This window comes from Diceros bicornis (genome assembly GCF_020826845.1).
Source record: "Diceros bicornis minor isolate mBicDic1 chromosome 30 unlocalized genomic scaffold, mDicBic1.mat.cur SUPER_30_unloc_2, whole genome shotgun sequence".
In the NCBI taxonomy this organism is placed as follows: Eukaryota; Metazoa; Chordata; class Mammalia; order Perissodactyla; family Rhinocerotidae; genus Diceros; species Diceros bicornis.
In genome coordinates, this window is record NW_026690900.1 from 4882647 (window position 1) to 4902482 (window position 19836).

Consider the following 19836-nt stretch of genomic DNA (forward strand, 5'->3'; position numbering starts at 1 on the left):
CATTCCTCAAACTACACCTTTTCCCATATTTCTACCTCTTGTGTTGCATTTGAAGAAAGAGAATGTTGACCAGCCCTTGGGGCAGCTTTGTGTAGTAGGACCAGCACTGAGCTAAAGTCAGAAATGAGTCTCCAGGCTGAGGACCCTCACACGACGGCCTGTGTGCTCGTGAGGATGACAGCTGACCGTCTAGATTATCCATAGGCTTGTAAGGGTCAGACTCAGAGTCGTGTGTGAAAGCACATTGAACATCCTAGCTGTCGTCAAACGTAAGATGATATTTGTGTGTGTTATTGTCCACTCATTTAAAAAAAATTAGAGATAGTGTTAAAGATGTCGTCTAGTATGTATTTAGTGTGAACGGCCCTAGTGTCTATAGCAGGACAGTCGCAGCTCCTACCTGGAACACTTCAAGGGATAAAAATGGAACTTTCGTTCTTACAGAATCGTCAGCAACATTACTTTTGATTTGTAAGTGACTTTCAGGTATATATTGTACCTGAATTCAAAATAATTTAAAAGAAATGGACATTGAGAATCTTCCCCACACATTTTACCATTCCTGTGTAAATAGTCCACGACCCAGTGGATTATTCCACTTTATAAGCACCTCACAGTTTTCTGCAATTTTACCTAAATTTTACAGAACAGTTCTTTTACAGACATAGTATAAAATACTTAATAATGTATGCTTTATCATTCTAAGGTTTATTTAGTAACGAATATGTGTTGAGTAGTGACAGTACACTGAATGACTGGCGGTGGACCCCACACAAACTGTGTCATGGAAGAAGCCCTCCAGGTGTCCCCACTGCTGTGGAGAGTGACAGAGAGGGACAGCTCTCCCTGCTGTCATCACGGGGACAGAAACCACTGCTGTGGAGGTTGACAGTGAGGGACAACTCTCCCTGCTGTCATCACAAGTGACACCCCACTGCCGTGGTGAGTGACAGAGAGGGATAGCTCTCCCTGCTGCCATCACGAGGACAGATCCCACTGCCGTGGAGGGTACAGTGAGGGACAGCTCTCCCTGCTGCCATCATGGGGACAGACCCCAATGCTGTGGACGTTGACAGTGAGGGATAGCTCTCACTGCTGCTGTCACAGGAGAGACCCCACAAATTCAAATGTTTAATTCCTTTTGTCAATATTTGGATCTCTCTGTAACTGTTTTTAAGTGAAATAAGTAAAGGAGTAGTCTAGAGGATTATATAAATCAAAAACTGACCAACTCAGAATTCAAGGACATAGTCTCTAATATATCAGTCTAAAATACTTTAATGTCAGTTTTTAATTTTAATTATAAAAGGTATTCTGAATTATCTCAACAACTTAAAATACTTGATAAGAGCTGTTACGCTAGATTCACTTTTATGAATATAATTATTTGAAAATAAATATTGTTTATAAAGAAATAAATGTAGCTGTAGTGCTTTTTAAAGGCTCAAGGGAAGTTTTCTGAAGATGATAAATATTCTCTAAAATACACACTATTTGTTTAGCACAACGATTTTTTTCCCTAAAAATAGGTCAAAAGAAAATCAAACTCAATTAATTAATGTTTGATTCACTTTGAATCTCCAGTTGATGCATTCTGAATAAGACTTTATTACTTCTCGGTTTTATGTTCAACAGGGTTTTCTTAACAATTCATTTTGTCAGAAAATGGGGAATAAACTTCTCCAACTCTGCTGAAGTGAAATATACATTTTTAATGACCAAACCTGAGGAAGTTAATGACCACATTGACATTTTCCACTCTTCACGTCTCTACGGTTTTAACATCCTGTCCACCGCCAGTCGTCCTTGTTTCTTGTGTATTTTTTAGGAGATGACATTTGTTTTTTATTTTTTTCTCAGGCGAACAAAACCCTGGAGTTGAGCAAGTGGATCCTCATCGGGTCCCCTGTCACACGTCCTCAGGAAGAGCTGTGCCCACGTGCCAAACTCAGTAGACCCCTCTCCCATCGCTTTCCTGGGGACTGGTGTCCCTTGTTTGGAAATGGCTGTATCTGTTACTTTATTTGTCTGTCATTGGTAGCGATGTCAGTCTCTAACTTAATTTCAATTCAGTTGTCACTTTGCTACTAGAGTTAGAAGATGAAGGAATAGGAAATTAAGGCATTCCAGTAATTTAGAAAAGTGACAGCAATACCTTCTTCCTGAATGTGGTAATACTTTAGAAGCTGGATTGTTTTATTTCTTTATATATTATTATAAATAATAAAGTCATTGAAGGAAATTTCCAGTCTCTGTGTGTATATTTCATTAAAGTAAAGTTATCCATACGTGACTTAGATAATACATCAATTAATATATAGCATCATTTAATTAACAAAATTATACACTCCTTTTTAAATACTTTACACGTTCAGTAAATGTTTAATTAGTAGCTCCAGTAACAACTCCACATAAGGTTAGTTAATATTTCTCGGTGGGGTACTCAGGCTGTATTTGGCTCTCCTCTCTCATTTGTTGACTGAATTTTGCTGTGAAAATATACACGCCTTCTGGATTTAAGTTGTTAAAGGATCACAGGTGCTGGGACCTCTGCAGTTTCTAGTCTTAATCTTCATTTGCTGTAACAACTGCAAGACATCTGTCTCCCTTTTCTGTTGCCCACCCACCCCACACCATGTACCAGCACTCTCACTTGGTTGGCTTGTTACTTGACTTTATGTTCTATTTCACTTCACTCACAGCTGGAGGAACCTCATCGAACATTTATTCCACCCTTTCATTTTAGACATGAGCAGCCAGCACCAATATCTTTCAAAGTAATGTTCCTAACACTGGGGTCACCACAAACACATAAGGCATCTGTGGATGGCTTCACACGGTCTGTAAAACCTCTGAAATTTTAGGTTCACTTTTGTGTGTGGATTCATTTTTCTAGGATAGTAGGGTCCATTCTTTCTTTTAACATACTCTCCGAGGGGTCTATTACCCTACAAGAGGTTAAGAACTATGGTTTTACAAAGTATCCGATATTACTTTTGTTTCATGTGACTTTGAAAAAACCCATAAAACAGCAAGTTGCATAAGGTTCAGAAAAGAGTTAGTGATTTCAAGGCACTCTTGGCTCTTTGGCAAGAAGACTCATTCAAAGGAAGAGATTATGAATTGCATCTAGCAAGACTTTCAAGTCTATGGTTTGGAAAATTTCCCTTACCTTAACATCCTGTCATAGGGTTCACTAGAGTGAAGGGGAAATTTTCCCTTCCTATAATCCTCTCCCGTAGGCATGTCCCTCGGCAGTCTTGTTTGTTCTTTGCACCCAAAAAAGACACTAACACAGCTGAAGGTCTGATTCTTTACTATTATCTGCTCCTCCACTGAAGAAGAGTAATGTGAAGTAGTAGGCAAGTTCATCTGGGTGATAACAACTTTAATGCCATTAAAAATATAATCAGTCTTCATATATCAGGTTTAGTAGAATGTTGCTTAACTCTTGAATTTGGATGTCCATTTCCTTCCACAGATTTGGAAAGTTTTCAGCCATTATTTCTTCATAGAAACGTTTTGTCCCTTTCTCTTTCCTTCTGGAAGTACCATGATGCATATATTGGTCCATTTGCTAATGTCTCGTAAATTCCTTAGGCTCTCTTCACTGCTCTTTATTCTTTTTGGTTTTTGCATCTCTGCCTGCATAATTTCAAATGATCTGTCTTCAACTTTGTTGATTCTTTCTTCTATTTGATAAAGTCTGCTACTGAACCCCTCTCGTGAATTTTTCAGTTTAGTTATTGTATTCTTCAGCTCTAGAATTTGTTGGGTTCCTTTTTATAGTTCCCATCTGTTTAATATTCTCATTCCATTCATAATCCTCTTCCTGATTTCCTTTAGTTATCTATCAGCATTCTCTTGTAGATCTTTGAGTTTCTTTGTAACTATTATTTTGAATTCTTTGTCAGGTAATTCATAGTTCACTGTTTCTTTAGAGTTGATTTCTGGAGATTTAATTTGTTTCTTTGATTCGGCCATGTTTCTCTGTTTCTTTGTGTGCTTTTTGACGTTTTGCTGAGTTTTATGCATTTGAAGAAGCAGCCACCTCTTCCAGTCTTTGTGGGCTGCTTCATACAGGGGAAGACCTTCGTCAATCAGCCCAGTGCTAGATTGTGAGGTCCTCTGAAATCTTTTTAGCGGGATGTGACTTCTCTAGGCTTGTGTGCATAATTTGCCAATTGGAGAGGTTGGCCAGTTTCTCTTTCAGGCGCTCATAATCTCTTGCTCCCTCTGGTGTCTGTCTGCAGTACTGCAGGTTCTTTGGTGCTGCAACAGGAAGCCATCCCACTTTCCTTTGTTCTCATTGGCCCCCAGTAATCCAAATTATGTCAGCTCACCAGCAGCACCCCAAATCAAGTGAGATAGAAACCAGTCCGGATGGCAGCCCTCCAAAAACTGGCACACAAGACACATGGTCTACGTTCCTCCCTGCCTCCTGAGGATGAAGCTGTGAGTTGGGCACCTTCTCCTGATGGTGGTGAGCCACACCGGCCTCTGTCTGGGGCACTGCAGGCCCTCTGGTGACAGACCATGCTAGTTCCATCAGCACTCAGGTCAGGTGAGACACAAACCAGTCTTCGGGCAGCCCTCCAAAAGACAGAACTTTGCATGAATTCTCCTCTCGCCTCTTTCCCCTAATCCCCATGATGGAGAAACCATGAGCAGGGCTGCGCTGTGCTCGCTTCAAGGAAAGGTGGCCGTGGGTAAAATGAAAGGGTTCTTCTGACCCACTTCAGGGTGGGTGTTCTCAGCTTTGCCCTCGACTAGGGTACTGCAAATTATTTAGTGACTTCTGAAGTCCTCACAAAGGTGTTTTGCTCCATATATTGCCGGTAAGTCTGTGTCTGTGGGGAAAAGAGAGCTGGGACTGTGTATTTCTCCATCTTGCTGACGTCTCCCTCAGAATGTTGCTTAACTCATGATCTGAGTTTCAGTATCATATGATGAATGATTTTGAAGGAACAATGATGAAAATCAGCAATGGAAACTTGCAAGAATGTTAAAAAGCAGTAATATGGTCAGACTACACTAAAAGGATCTGAAAAAACAGATAACTCATGCATTTAATATGAGCTGATCAGAATGTAAGGGCAAAAATGATACGGTCCCTAGCTCTGAACGAATCTAGTCCGGTGACTGTACAGAGGGGTGAGCCGATCTTTGCAATACCACGTGACTTCGGCTGTCGTAGAGTAAGCATAATTGTCAAAGATCTGTGAACAAAAGGAGGCTGAAGACAGCTGCATCAAGAAAGAGGTACGTGAGTGGTTCTTGATTAAGGAACTGCCATATTCATAAAAAGTCTATTCCAAAATCCTCAGAAGTCAAAGAAAAGGTGTTGTTTGTAAAGCAAGGAGCACAGCTGGGTGTGATTACCGTCACTGGCCCCAGATTAGGAGCTACAGTGGGCCAGTGAGTGACAGCTTTACCACAGACCTTACGTGGACACAAGCAGAAACTTGGTCAGGGCTTTAAAACACTTTCAGGGCAATTTTTGCCACCCACTGTAATTGAAGTTCTAATGATCATTCACATTATTAAGCACAGATGTAACAGACACTGTGCTGCTGGTTTCCACGCTGAGTCCTTGGTGCTGTGGTTCCCTTCATTTCACCCTTCGTTTTTCTTGGGTGAAAAGTCCAGAGGGGTTGGTTTAGGGCTATTGTCTTAAGCCTGTCTTCAAGGAACGGGGTACCTTTTCTTTCCTACTGTCCTTAATGTGTGCCTCTGACCTGACACCAAGTCACAAAATGGCTGCTATGTCCCAAGGCATCATATCCTCATTCCAGGCACTGCCCCAAATAAATGGAAGGAGCAAAAGCCAAAGGCCTTTCTATCCAAAAGGGAAGCCCTCCTCAGAAAGCCCAACCCACGTTTCATTGGCCAACAGCAGCAAAGGAGGCTAGGAAGTTGAAAGTTTCATTTTCCACCCCTTGTGGAGACAAATAATCCGTCATCAGTCTATAAATCAAAATTAGGGTGAATTTATTATGAGCCATATCTGAGGACTATTGCCCAGGGTGTACAGAGTGCTTATACACCGTGTTGGAACAAAGAGCATACATCACATATGACAGGAATGTCCCTTTTACAACCTTCATGAGACTGCTTTGCTGGCACAGCAGGTCAGTGAACACAGCAGGTTGGTGGTCACAAGGTGAGTGGTCACAGGTGAGCACAGCAGCTCAGTAATTAATTCTTAGTTTAGGGAGAGATGCTTATCCTGAAGAGAATGCTGATGTGGGAGAGCTTGCATCTTTTCCTTTAGGGGAATCATTCTTGTCTTCGGGACATAGTAAATTCTTAAAGCAGATTACAATGCATGCTCTACAGGCCACCTCAGGCCCTTTTGAAAAAACAAGGTCAGGCCAAATTAGTTTCAAACAAATGGCTTCCTCATATACTCCAGTATAGCCTATTACTTGTCATTTCTTTATCATCCTTATAATGAAAAAGGCAGGGGAGCATGAGTGGGGTGGGTTTTGAGTGAACCCGCTTAAATAGCATATGAACAAACAACCTACACACTCCCTCTGCTCAGTTACCTGCCTGATCAAGTCCCAGGTACTATGCCTAGCATAGAGGGCTCCCATGACCTAGCCCTTTCTTTTCCATCTTCTATCTCTGTTCTCTTCAGCCAAACGTGGCTTTTTGCTCTTACCCAACGTGTTCTTCCCTTTCAAGCCTCCACACTCCCACTGAAGCTCAACATGTTCCCCGGTGCCACCCCTCAGTGCAGTCAGGACGGTTGCATTCTGCCACTGAATATGTATTAGTGCTAGAATAGACTGGGTCACAAAAGAATCATAACTATACCTTAAACACAGAAAACTTGTACTTCCCTCCCTCAACAATCTTTGTCAAGGGCCAGGAGGGAAGCCTCCAGTCTCTTCAATGAGCTGTACACCTTCTGATTTGAGGCTCTGCCATCTTCCACATGCACTCTCTGACTCATTCAATCTTGACCACCCCAGAACAGCACGCAGTAGACACAAACAAATGCCAGGGACTGAGAGGGGGCAAAGCCAAGAGAATGATTTCCAGTCCTACCTATGCTGTGAGGGGCTTTTCCATTATTTTACCTTTTACTCCATGTTAGTTCTACCTGAGTTCCACTAGAATGACAGCACGTACACACTTAAGTACACCAATGTACAACTCTTTTGCTCAAAACTCAAGGAAACTGAACGGAGCAAATTTGGAAGGAACCAGAACTACAGATCCCAGCATGCATTATCAAGCGGCTGACTTGTCTGCACACAGGTCTCCGTTTGTTGCTCCCTCACTGACCTGGTGCACGCCATCCACCTGCTGCTCTAAAGTAACATTTCCTGATATTTTCAAAATGAAGCTTTAAATGGACTGGGAAAAAGAGAGGTTTAATTTTTAGCTGTTGCTTTGTTCTGCATGTTACTTATTTCAGGATTGATTTTAGCAGTTAGATCAGGATAAGGATACATTTTTAACAAGTTTGAAACTCTGGTATATTAGTAAGTTTTTCAAAATCGCCAAAGAAGAGAGGATTTTTCTTTGTGACGAAGATCAACCCTGTGCTAACATCTGCCAATCCTCCTATTTTTTTTTTCCTGAGGAAAACTGGCCCTAGGCTAACATCTGTGCCCATCTTCCTCCACTTTATATGGGATGCCGCCACAGCACGGCTAGCCAAGATGTATGTTGGTGCGTGCCCAAGATCCGAACCAGTGGACCTCAGGCCACCGCAGCCAGGCACGTGCACTTAACTGCTTGCGCCACTGGCAGGCCCCAGAAGAGAGGATTTTACAGCGTCTTAAGTGAACATTTTTCTTCCTGGCTCATGAAGACAGAGTTCCTGAAAATGCTCTGTCTCTGCTATTCAAAAATTAACAATTTCATTCCAGTGTTGAGAGTAAGAAAGCCAACATATTTGCTTTTCACATTGGATTTGAGAGCTGCTTTGTTTTACCTTTTCAGGCCATTTGCACTCATTTTCCCAAAAACTCCATTTTACTGTGGTAGTGCAGCTGATCTAACCCTAGGGCTTTGCCTCCAGAACCCGACCCAGAAAGGCAGGGCGGCCACCAGGGAGAGGTTTACCGTGTGGACTGCTCCACAGTCAGCATCACAGGTGTGGGGGCCTGGCAAAGCATCCACAGCACAGGCCAGGGACAGCGAGTCACCACCGTACTCAGGACCGGTGTTAGGTGACTGGAGTCTCCACCTTTCCAGAGTGTATACTGAAGACAGCTCAGCTCTTCCCTGTTTAAAACTGATAATGAACAGTTCCTGTGAGAAGGGGGAAACCACTGAATATTCACTGCTCAGAGCAGGTCGGCTTCCTGGTGGGGAGGGGCAGCCATGGGCAGAGACCTCAGGCAGTGGTCTCAAGAGGCTCTACCATGGGTGTCAGGAGGGAAGCGGTGGGGCGGAGAGGAGGGACAGGGCTGGATGGAGGTGGGGAGTGTGGGAGTCTGGGGGACACAGCCAGGTGCCACAGGATGGCCCCGCCTCCTGTCCGGGCGCGGGCGCGGGCGCGGCCTGGAAGGCGGCCTCGGCTCAGCAGGGGCTCTAGGTCTGGAGGGCAGGCGCCCCCTAGGGTGGGGGCGAGCGCCACCCATCGTCCACGGGGTCTCCAGGGCCATGAGCAGGAGGAGGTGCGCGTTCCTGGCGGGGCTGTCTGGAGTGAGCGCGCTGGCCACAGCGCCGGCTCCGCCCCTCACGCTCCTCGCTGCGGGCGTTGCTCCAGCCCCGCCTCGCCCCCTCCTCGTCTACACCATGGCAGCTGAGGCTCTGGCCCCGCCGGGTCCTCTTCCGGGCCCATCTGTGCCCGCGCACTCTGGGAGTCAACGCGCCCCAGCTGCTGAGTGATCCCGCTCAGCAGGCAGAGCCGCACAGGGGCCTCAGAGGAGAGCGCTCACTGGGGAAGAGAAATCTGGCTGAAGAGGACGGAGGGAAGTTCAAAAGGAAGGGACTGGATAGGAGGAGCTCTCTAGGCAAGACTAGGTGCCTGTTCTTTGTCAGGCAGGTCACTGAGCCGAGGGCGTGTGTAGGCTGTGTGTGTGCTATTTCAGTGGGTACATTCAGACCCACTCACTCACTTTCCCCTGCCTTTCACATTGTAAGGGGAGGAAAACAGAACTCTCAAATTCCTAGTGTCCCTTGCTGCTAGGATTGACCGATGACAGGAGAGCTGGGATTTCTGAGGAGGGCTTCCTTCTTGGATAGAACACTTGGGCTTTTGCTCCTTCCCTTTTTTTTGTCCTGAAATGCAGATATGATGCTTTGGGACATTACAGCCATTTTGCGACTTGGTGTGAGGTCACAGGCACACAATAATGACAGCAGGGTAAGAGAAGGAAACTGATTCCTTGAAGACAACCTCATTTGATCATCATTTGACTCCTCACCACCGCCAACCTCATCACTAGCTATTCCTCTCACCCTGCCGTCTACAGTCAGCACAGGTCAAACATCTGATGCACATCATATTTACCATCTATCAGAATTTCTCAGTCCTCCCTTTCAAAAATTGTTATGTCTGTTAAAGTGTTACTACTGTATGCTTAGACTTTAGAAGAGGATCAGCAGAGTTAGGGGCTGGAATGTTCACATAGCAAAAGAGTCCGGAGGCCTGGGTTTAGTTCTGGCTCAGCAGTTGACTGCCTCTCTGATCTTGAGCAGGCCCAATCAGTGTCCTCATCTGTAAAATGGGGGTATTCTACTTGATAAGATTTCCCAGCTCTTTGGTTCAATGACTGTGAGGCTAATGGTGAGGTCTTTCCAGGGGACAAGGAAAAATGATAGATGAGAGCCAGCCCTAATGGCCTAGTGGTTAAAGTTCAGTGCGTTCCACTTCAGCGGCCTGGGTTTCAATTCCCGGGCACAGAACCACCACTCATCTGTCAGTAGCCATGCTGTGGCAGCGGCTCACATAGAAGAACTAGAAGGACTTATAACCAGAATATACAACTACTTACTGGGGCTTGTGGGTTGGATGGCGTGGTGGGAAGTAAGAAAAAAGGAGAAAGATTGGCAACAGATCTTAGCTTAGGGTGAGTCTTTCCTTCAAAATAAATAAATAAATACATAAATAAATACATAAATAAATAAATAAACCATTGATGGTTGATCGTGAAAACCTCAACAGAAGTTTACAGGAGAGAAAGCAGGGAGGACAAGTCAGTGCCACAGCAGTGGTGTAGGGGCAGTGGGGAGGAGGTGGTGGGGAGGGTAGGACTCTTCCCCAGCTGGATCAGCATCAGAGGTTGTCTTCTCCAGTTTCTGAAGAAACTAAGAGGTGGGTAAAGTCCAATGTCTGTCTGTTACCAGATATCATTTCGGTGGGTTCTGCCAAATTGTCTTGATGTACAAAGCTAGGTATCTAGAATGAGTATTCCTGGAGAAATCAGACGCTGCCATCTTCAAGTTCTTAAAGGAGTACATTGACCAGTCCATTCTAAATGTTCTAGATGTTACTCTGCAAGGCCATGTGCTACAGTGTAGCCATTAAACACACGTATCTGTAGTTCAAACTGTAGGTTCCGTGACGTGTCGACTTGATGGGAAGGTCATCGTCCTGACGGCTGCTGCTCAGGGGGTCGGCCGGGCAGCTGCCTTAGTAAGTTCCTATCTCTGGTTGTTTGCTCACTAACTTTTGAGGTATTGAATTATGCAGACAGATCCCATGGTTATTTAATTCTGCTCTAATTTTTTATTGGTTTTTGTGCTTCTGTTATCTTAAGTTACAAATATAAAAGTGGCTGCTCCTGATCCCAGGCAGATGAAGGAGGGCACACCTCACATGTTCATTATGATCTCATAACTTTTGACTCTGCGAAACTTAGTTCTCTGCCTCAGTATCTCTGCACCATAATAAATATACTGCAGGGGTCCTACAGGAGTGCATAGCTTTCTGAAATCATTTCAATTCATATTTAGCACTTCAGAGTTACAAGACTATCAGTTTATCTTTACCTTCTATTTTATAACAACTTGTTGCACATTATATTCCTCTCCTGAGCTAATAATGAACCTTAAATATAACAGTAGGATATGGTTTGACATTTATGAAAACACTAGTACACTCTTAGGAGGAAAAGTGTTGAAATAACCCATTTTTCTTATTATGTGGAGTCTAGTCACCTGCTCAGAAATGGAATACAGGCTGTCAAATCACAGGATAGTAGTATTTTGAGAGGTGTTAATAACAGAATCCTAGTTTTTTAAAAACACCATTTTATTTGATATTACTTAAAGGGACAAAGTCAAATGACAAGCACGATGTATGTCACCTTGTTCTAATTAACGATAAAAATAGTCACAAGAGGAAGGGTGAAGTGAGATTAGATAGTTTGAAACTCCACCCATTTTATAAGGAGAACAACAATGAAAGGAAGATAAAGGGAGAAAAGGCTACATGACTTCGCATTCGGGAGAGCAGCTTAACCAAGTCAACAAAGGGTTTATTGGTGCATTGTGTCTACCAGGCTTTTGCAAGAGAAGGTGCCAAATTCATAGCCACAGATGTCAATGAGTCCACACTCCAGGAACTGGAAAAGCACTAGGTAAGCAACTCAGAAGCTTGAATTTGGGATCCAGAGTCCATGAGGTGTTATAAAAACAGTACTTGCATGCTGAAAGGAAATTCCTTTGTTACTAAGCTCTATCAGCCTTCTTTTTAGAGCCTGATTATCTGATATCAAATCTATATTCTGTGAAGCTACAGACAAAAATCTGTATACTGAAATATACAAACAGGATTTTAAGATGTATACTTATTTATTTTTATCCAACACGTTGAAGGATTCAGTACCTAATTACAAAATTGTATGTGGAAATTGAACAGTTGTTATGTTAACTACTGATGACAACTCTCCCTGGGGTGTCCCTCCTCTCAGGGCAGTGCTGTCCAGTAGATCGTGACGTGAGCCACATGTGTGACTTAAATTTTCTAGGGGCTACATTTAAAAAGTAAAAAGAAACAGGTGAAAATTAATTTTAGTAGTATGTTTTATTATTTTCTCAGTTTATCTAGAATAGTATCATTTTAACCTACTTAATATAAAAATTATTAATGGAATATTTTACACTCTTTTTTCCATAATAAACCTTTGAAATTCACATGTATTTTACATTTATGGCACATTTCAGTTCCAACTAGCTGCATTTCAGGTGCTCAACAGCCACATGTGGCTGGTGGCTACCATACTGGGGACAGCTCAGCGCTAAAGTCACATATGATCTGGAACCCTTAGAGATTATCTAGATTATTGAGCTGTGTATCACCCCTCACTGCACCACACTGAACCCAACTCCATCAAAGGACTTCCACTAGAATTCTTCTGAAGGAAATCAGAACAGAGAGCTCATATGAAGGTTAACTGTTCCCACAAAATAGAACAGGTTACCTGATCAAACACAAATTAGCTTATTGAATTCGTGAATGGAATTAGACTGTGCCGAATTGTAAACCCAAGTCAGAGGGAAGCTGTTGTACTGGAAAAGCACTCAGAGAAGGAAGTCTTTCTGAAACCTTCTCCCTTTTCTCTCCCTTTTCTTTGTTTATAATCTTTTCTTTCTATATCTATGAGAATCATAAAATAAATCATATGTATGTATTTAAAAAAACATAAAAATGATGACAATTTCTTTCATTAGAGAATGCTTGGGATTATTTAGTAACTGGTACACTGTGTCTCTCAGTCCCCAGGGAGGATCTCTCATGTCTAGCCTTCAAGTGTTTCATCCCTTTTCCAGGCCCCTCATTTCTTCTCTTTGCAATTTAGTCCAGAAATAAGTGATGATCCCCTTGCCCAACACTTCCAGTAAATAATGGAATTGACACGAAGGTAAAGCACACAAATGGAAACAGTCTCCTGTCCCACTGCCATGTCCTTACCCACACCACTCTCAGACAGGAGCCAGGGTTCCTGTGGCAGGGCCTCCACCTCTGGGGAGGAGTGGGCTACAGCGAGCCTGCTCCCAGTTATTCTTGCTGTCTCATGGGGATGCTCCTGACATATATAATTCATGTTTCACTGTGAAGTCTTTTCTCAGAAAAGACCTTTATTATTCAATTTAGAGAGTGGAGAGAAAGGGAAAGAGAGAGAGAGAGTTGTGTTATTGGGAGGTCAAGATGCGGAGGACTTAAAGATTTTCATTAATGAGATTCTTAAGATTCTTAAGACCCTACCAATGTAAACAATCCTATGAAGCCTAAATGGACAGACACTACAATCTTCATTCTTCAAAGCAGCTACCTCTTCAAGTTGAACAGTTTTTATGGGTGTGAGTAAATTGTGTCCCTTGTTTTATTTTCTAGGTATTCAACTCAAGTCCTTGATGTCACAAAGAATTAAAAAAACGATCCGTTTGCCAATGACATAGAGGTATGTGACATTCTCTTTAATGTAGCTGGGTAATGTAACTTTTTCATTCTTTCATAACTTGTTGATTTCTAAAAGAATTTTGATAGTATGGCCATATTATTCATTGTGAACCCCAATATATCTTTTAGGAAATACTGCTGGATTTTGGACAAAATTTTTATTACAAGAAAGATTCAGCAAGTAAGACAGCCATGGAATTGACATGGGCTTTTGGTCTAAAGACAATTAAGGATCCTCAAGACAACTGGTACTAGTCCAAAGCTATTGATCTTCATAAGACTGGGAACAGGCTCACACTAGTGGACTTGTCACTGATGTTTCACTAGGACTTATAAAATAAAATGCAAAGCTGTTTTCCAGGAGTGTCTTTAAAGCAAAGAATATCTACCAGAAGCCAAGAACTCAGTTTATTGAAATGCGAATATTCCCAGTTTTTTGTCAGACTATGTGGCAAGTCCTTTACACCTCCCAAGCACAGCGGACAATTACTTCCAGCCAAAGAAGTTTCATTCTGTTCCTTTGTATACAGCTGAAAGAGAATGGCTTAATCGAACTGGATAGTGTGATACCCAGCTTGCTGATTTACGCAAGGAAGTTGAGAGGCTGGAGCTGGTGCGGCTGCTCCTGGAGCAGCGAGTGCTAGTGCTCACTCCCTTCCCAGGCATGACAGTGGAGACCAGGGTAGGTGAGGCTCTCACAGGACTAAGCAGATAAAGTCTGATGTTACACTTTTCTTATGTGGTGTTACATTTATACTGCAGCATTGATAGAAAACGCCTAGAGCTTTCTAATATACTTTTATGATTCTTCTTAACAATGTTTCAGAATGAAAAACATCTCAGTCTATCCATAGTTTATCATTGTTACAATATATGGAAATTAAAACAAAGCAACAATTTGTAATGATCTATTTTATAAATAACCTGCTCATCTCTCATATGAGAATATACCTAGAGCCATGAAAAAATCAACTAGCAAAGTTAGTTTTTGAGCATCTATTACATTTTCATCAAAGTAAGGGATATAGAAATATAGCAAGAAATGTGGTTGCTTCTTGCTGTCATTCGATCGAACTGAAGGTACAGTGCTACATGGGAATCACAACCAACAATATTTTATAAGTAATTACATACTTTTGGTACGGTGGGCAGTGAGATCTTTAGGACTCGATTGTTTAGAAGGCTTCCTTGAGGAAACATGACTCGGAAAAGAATGAAGGCTATTTTAAGGTTTTGTTTTGCTCTGCTTTGTTCAATCAATATGCCAGAACTGTACAGTAGCAACATTACTTTGCTGCCCTGAGAAGATGAGATACTTGTTTTCCCTGCAACTTTGATTTCCCTCATCAATGCTAAATCTGTGCCAGCTGAGGGCACTGTAATTCTTGAAATAGGAGTCACATAGGGCAGGCATCCTCATTGTTTTTATTGGTGTTGACGTTTCCTGTGCTTTTCGTATAAAGCTTCTTATGTTTGGTGGCTCCAAACTCTTGCCTTTTTGTTGTGTTTTGTTTGGTTTGGTAAGGAAGATTGGCCCTGAGCTAACATCTGTTGCCAATCTTCCTCGGTTTTGTATGTAGGATGCTGCCACACAATAGCTTGATGAGCAGTGCATCAGTCCATGCCCAGGATTTGAACCCGTGAACCCCAGGCCACCAAAGCAGAGCGTGCAAACTTAACCACTATGACACCCAGCCAGCCTCTTGCCTTCTTCTTTTTAAAGAAATATTCTGTTTTCAAATACATTTTTTTAGCTTAAGTTCTTGAGACACTTATTTACCTAATGTCCCAAGTGATACTATGTTTGAATTGTTAAAAGTCTTGTTAGAGAAGGGACACTGGTCTAAGTCAATAAATGACAAAAAAATTGATAAGTAAATGGAATAGAAATATCTTTGAATGACAATTTCCCCCGTTGTTTACTCACTCTTCCAGTTTTGTCCATCATGGAACCATCCTGGACTGTGAGCAGAAAGACTGGGACTTCTCAATGAATCTCAGCGTCCACAGCATGTACCTGATGATCAAGTCGTTTCTCCCTAAGTAAAATGACCACCACTGCTAGGATGAGCACCACATTAGTCTCCAGGTCTCGATCCTTGACATCCAAAAGAATCCCCACAAGTGATGAAGAGTAATAATAGTTAACATGCCTAACATGTAATGAACGTGAATACCAAGGCATTTGATATAAATTAACTCATCAAACCTTCCAGTTCACCCGTTCAAAGAATATTTATTAAGCACTTTCTACATGCCGGGCTCCATTCTAAGTGCAAAAGGCAAATCAGAGAACTAAACAAAGTCTCTTCTGTAAGGGAGGTTCCATTTTGGAGAGGTGAGACAGGATAATATATAATCAAATAAACATGTAACATGTAGGGTGGTTATAAATGATAAGAAGAAAAAAGAAGCTCGGTTATCAGTAAGGCCAGGAACTCACTGCTAAGATGAGATTTCCACTGAGGCCAAATGAAGTGAGGGAGCTACCCATTCAGCTGTCTGGAGAGAGGCCTCCAGGGAGAGGGATAGCAAGGAGGCCTGCGGACCCACAACAAACCAACGAGGTAGGTACTACTTTATCCCATCCACTGTACTGAGGGGGAAACTAGGAGGTTGGGAAACTTGTTTAACTCACATAACTAGCAAGTGGTTAGAGTCAAAACTAGGCACACTCTCTCAAGATGGATGCACCCCACTGCTTTTCTGTACGCTGAGCATCCTCCTTGCACTCCTGTCTTGCACTGAGCCACAGATGTTCCAGAGAGCTGAGAGACTGTGTGCGCTGAAGAGTGTTCCTCCTGAGTCAGCCACCTTTGAATTCTCCAGCATTCACACAGCTTATCAATGTTTTTCATTTTATTTTACAAATAAGTATTAAACGCCTTTCGATAGAAAGCACTACACTAGGTGTTCTGGGGGAGAGGGGTATAAATGTAAAAAACATTGACTTCAAATGAGCTTATAAGCCAGCAGTAGTAGATAGCATGGGCTCAGACAATGAAAGGGGTTGACTAGGTACAGAACCAGCTCAGTTCAAGGCTAAGTTAAATCCTATTGAAATGCAGAGGAGCCACTCTTCCCATCAATGCCAGCTGGAGGAGATGACTGAAGTCCTGAATGCCACCCAACCCAGGGCAGGAGAAGAACTTTCTAATGGCACAGCATGGCTGATACTTTGCTCTGAACATTCAACCTAATGTCAAGAAGGACACAGATGAATGCTGAAAGGAAAGATATGGAAATTGACTCAGTAACAAAGGAATTTGCTTTTAACCTACTTGTTTAGTGCATAGAATGGATGTTTGGGTGGGCCCACAGAATGTTGAACTAGCAAATTTGTTTAAAATATAAATCACCATTTTTTCCCTGTTTGGACTTTATGAACCTCTATGTTATTCAGAACTTGGATGCATTTTTGAAAATTGATCCTTATCACAGGATTTGGGAAGAAGCATAGGCAATGGTAAAAGGGGAAAGCTTAGGTCACAGTGGGTAAACATGTGAGACTCATGTGTGAACCCAGCCTCTTTCATGTCTGGAGTGCTGTACAAGCATCAGGGAGGGACATGGTGGGGCACAGTGGAGCTGAAACTTTAATATGTAAGTGTTAACTTTTAAAATACCAAACACTAACTTGCAAATTATTGAGTCTGCCTATGATGTAAAGCATCTTAACAATAATCCATGTGAGCCAACGACGCTCATTTGTAAAAAAAAAAAAAAAAAATCGCAAGAAATATTAATGACTGGGATAGGGAATCAGAAGGAGTCAATGCCACTTGTTAAGGTGACTCTAACCAGCCAGACCCTGAGTTCGGATTCTGATGTCAGAAGACCTTGGGCTCAGCCTAAGCTCTGCTCCTCATTCACCAGGTGCCCTGGGACATGGCCTTGGCGCTCTCTCTGCATCTGTTTCTTCTGTTTAAAGTGAGGGGGATGGATTACACAACCTCTTCCAGCCCTAATTGTCTAGAATCCTCTGTGTCTGTTAACCATAACACACATATACCCAGTTAGAACATTCCAGAGGAAGCCAGGATTTTCAGTCCAAGCAGATCTGAAAGGTCAAGTAGTCAAAACATAGGAACACTTGTAGGAAATTTCTGTTCATGGAGAGACATACATAAAATCATTCCAAGACTGAACGATCAGTAAAAAGGCAGAACACAAATTGAAAATACTGTAAGGAGGTCAGTGCAGAATCCAAGGTCCACTAGAAGGGAAGATCCATTACAGCAAGGATCCGGTGAAGTCTTGGATATTTTGGGCTTTTTCCTCCTTTGCTATATCTTAGAAGAGTCCCTAGCAAACAGAGGTGCTTAGGAAATATTGGTTGAATGAATAAATGAATCTAGTGTCCAGGTGGGGACCAGGCTGGGCTCACTGAAGACCCAAGTAGCCAAGGTCTGCAAGTTTAGGAGCTGAGTTCTGGTCGAGGGGGACTGATGAGCTGGGTCATAGTAGGCCTGACTAGATAGAGCTAGAGGGAACCTTTAGCGACCTTTGTAGCCCCGCCTGTGTTTTTGGGAGATCAGTCCTGTGGCATCACAACATACAAGCACTCCACTTTATAGTTCTACTGGCCACAGAGTGTGCTTCATGGCAGCCAGGGAAGCATCAGACGGGGACAGCAGGTTCTGAGCTGGTGGGAAGGCAGCATGGAGGGAGGTGAGGACCTGTGCTCAAGCATCAGTAAACAGGCCGGTTAAGTGGATGGTACCAGTGTTGGGGCAGCGTTAGCATCTCTACGTGTGAAACTCTACAGCTTGCCTGAGAGATTAGCGCATTTCAGGAGATTGGAGAGTAAACTTACTTAATAGCCCATTTTTATATATTAAGTTAGGCTATATGTATTCTATATGTATTAAAAATGGATTATGCATGTCAGTTGTATCTCAATGAAACTGGTAAAATACACTAATATGGGTTATTTGCTAAAATGGATAAGAAAGAATAATTTTAAGGCTTAGTTTTTAACACCATTATACTTTATTACTTTCCCGGGTGTTTTTTATGAAGACCCCAGTCATTATGATTCTCTTTATTATACAGACAAACAAGTTGCGTTAAATATTTTCTCCTTTCCATCTTCCTTGGCTTGGTCGGGTCACCTCAGCCTCGCCTGGTGTCCTTCAGTGCACCCAGTACCATGCCATAGGGTGGCTTCAGACTCTTTTCTTTCAGTACAGTTAGTAGATAAGCATTGAAACAGAAAGTAAGAAGAGGACCATAAAGAGACGTACAATCTTGGCAAGCTCATCCCTGAGCCATCCGATCATTCACCTTCTCTGTTCCTGCATGCCTTTGTCTGAAAGCGCTGGGGAAACTCACCTCAACAGAAGTGATTTTTTTTCTCTAGACCCTTTACAATTTCTGTCGAGACTCTGCCATTTTAGAAACTTTTCTTCACTTAATTTTCATGACAGAGTATATCCTGGTTTTCCTTCCTCTCTTCTCTAGTTGGTATTCTTCCATTTTCTCCCGGCAGTGATTTTAACTCTTCCCCACTCTCTGTGTCCACCATGTCCCCTTGCTTTTTACAGTCATCCTCCCAGACTCTGACTTCCATGAGAAGTTAGTGCCTAGTAGGAAGGAATTCTCTCAACCTCTTGCTTCTTCCCCCAAAACATTCATGAGTACCCATGCCCTTGCACGTATATATATTATCGTGAAAACATACATATGTGATATGATTAATAAAGTATAAGTTTATTTCAAAATATTTTTAAATTCACAACATCATTTCTCATTATACATTCCTTTGGGTCTGGGCAGGGCTCAGAAATCTGCACTTTAAACTAGCACCTCAGGAGATTTTGATTCATGAAAACCTATTGACAGCCTACGGTGTGCCTTGTCTAGGAGGACAAAACAGCCAAAGACCTCCTCTCTCATGGTTCACACTGCAGTGGGGGAATTCCGAAGGAGGTGTTCCTAGGACACAAAGCTATAGATGGGTTGGCACACCCTCACTGCATGTAACCATACCAAGTCCTGCCCTCAGCAACTCTGCTTTTACCACTCCTTTCCTAAATCACTGCTTCAGCTTCCAGTCATCTCCACTGTGGGTGCCAGAATAATCTGTAATCCCCAGAAGTGAACCTACCGCTCCTCCTCTGCACTAGACCCTTCATTGTCACCACATCGTGCTCAGGGGAAAGACAAATTCCTAAGTTTAGCCCCTGTTGGCCTCTGCAGCCTCTTCCTCCCAGGCCCTGCATTCCAGTAAGACCCATCCCTTTCCCCCAGATCCAGGATAGAGCCTTTATACCTATGGTTCTCTCTCCTTAAAACACCCTTCTCTTTTATTTTTCTGACTAATATTACTACACAAAAATGGGGTTCTCCTACCCAACGTGCATAAAAAAGCCAATTTATTACAGCATCAGATTTGAGAAAAGAAAACAGCTAGATCAATCTGCTAGGAGACAGGAAGCATATACTCTTAGATCTATCTCCCT